We start from the raw sequence: 1,976 nt of genomic DNA on the forward strand, positions 1-1,976 counted from the left end.
CTCCATATTCCTCACTACTGCGTTGCTTTTCTGAGACAACAGACCAAAACGGCAATCATGCCACGTAGCCAAGCATGCCCAGAGGGAAACTTGACCTCCAGCTGTGTGCAGAATCAAAGTCTCCCACACCCTACCCACCTCTGTGGAGCCATAAGATAAGGACATAACCGGCTCAAAACCTTTCTGAACCACTGGGTCTGTTGTCCAGGAAGATCTAAGAAGACTCTTCTTATCCTAAAAGGCCAACTCCAAGGTCCTCCAACTAAAACTTGCCTCACCAGTGCTTCCGCATACCTGTTCCCCCTATTTCCTTAAAAACATGCCCCCAACCCTGGATCAAGGCATCAGGCTTCTGAGCATTAGCTAGCTTCTCAGTCTCCTGGGGGGTACCATTCATAATAAAATAGCTAATCTTTATCTACTGTAATTCTTGGTGTTTAGTGTTTAGCTCTGCTGGTGCCAGGTGAATGAACTCTTTCTGCTTTGTAACACTTTCCTTGTTAAATATTAATCAAATTATTTTTATATTAATCAGTATACTTGGTAAACAACATGGCATCTCTCAGCTCTAGGCGAGGATGGTTAGGCTCTCAAAGGACCTCAGGAACAAGTTCTCACATTCTGTGCCCTCTGATCCTCTCCTGAAGTAGCTGCTGGGCTGGCTGTCTGACTCACCTGGGTGGGGTCTCTGAGAGGGAGGACTACGTGCAGAAGTCTGAATTCTTCCCTGGATGATTGATACAAGAGACTGAAGCTCTGTCCCCAGACAAGACAGCAGGAAAGAGTGAAGCATTGGTCTCTGAGCCAGCTTAGGAGTCAAAAGCAATAACTATGCTCCTTCGAGCCCAAAGATACACACACCAAGGGACTACAGCAGAGGAGATATTTTCAACTCCCTTTATCTGCTCATCAGACACTGTTTCCACTGTTGCTCCCACCTCTGAGCCCAGATTTCCCTGTGGGACACTGGTCTGGATGGAATGAAAATTTTTCCTGCTGATTCTTTGTTCCCAAGGGACTGATTGAGAAGTCAAATAAATCCTGTATTTGTTACTCCTTTTCCATGACTCTCCTGCCTGCCAGAGGTCTCATCTCTCAAAGTTCTCACAAAAGCCTAGACTGAGGACTCTGACTTGACTAGGTCCCTTGAGTCTTTGATGCATTGACTTCAGTGGGACACTAATAGCTTCAAAAATCCCTGATAGCTTCAAAAAATTGCCATTTCCTTTTTCAACAAGGAGAGAACTGTGTGACATTGATGTAAAGCATAGTAAATAGAGAAAGAGTGTTATGTAGATTTTTTTCTCCATTGGCTTCTCCATTGATAAAAATTTCTGGTGATAAGGTCACTGCTTTCTAGTACAGCCAAGGAGATACCCTTACAAATGGAGATTTTCATTACAAATGTAAATGTCCCTAACAAAATGTAACTTGTACTTGTTTTTGAGAGATACTCCCATGTCTTCTGTTTCTTAAAATTAACCTGCCTAAAATAACCATTATGCCAAATTGACATATTTGGGGTTGATCAATTCTCCGCCCCTACAGCTCATAGGCTACAAACCTATTAAACATGTTGCTCTATTTCATACTGTAGGCAATAGGAATACAATGCTAAGTCTTTGTTAATGCCGTTCATTAAGCTGTTACCATGGTTCTATTGTCACTAACTGATAGGAATATTTCAGCAACATAATATTCTTTGAGACCTCTGTTTTATATGTGGTTTCTCGTTGATCGAAATATCTTCATACTGCACATGACTGTATTTACTCATTCCAGAGACTGTGATGAATTCTGTGTTTTTTTATATAATGGCCTTTGAGTGTCAACAAATAATACACTTCTAAAAGAGACTTTGTATTAGGCAGAATAAGGGCCTCCATAGAATGTTCACATCCTCATCCCTAAAAACTTAGAATATGTTATTTTTTTTTGTAAGAGAGATTAAGGTGATGCAGAACAGGGCAAATCCC

This window comes from Pteropus vampyrus, unplaced genomic scaffold, assembly GCF_000151845.1.
Source record: "Pteropus vampyrus isolate Shadow unplaced genomic scaffold, Pvam_2.0 Scaffold507, whole genome shotgun sequence".
NCBI classification, from domain to species: domain Eukaryota; kingdom Metazoa; phylum Chordata; class Mammalia; order Chiroptera; family Pteropodidae; genus Pteropus; species Pteropus vampyrus.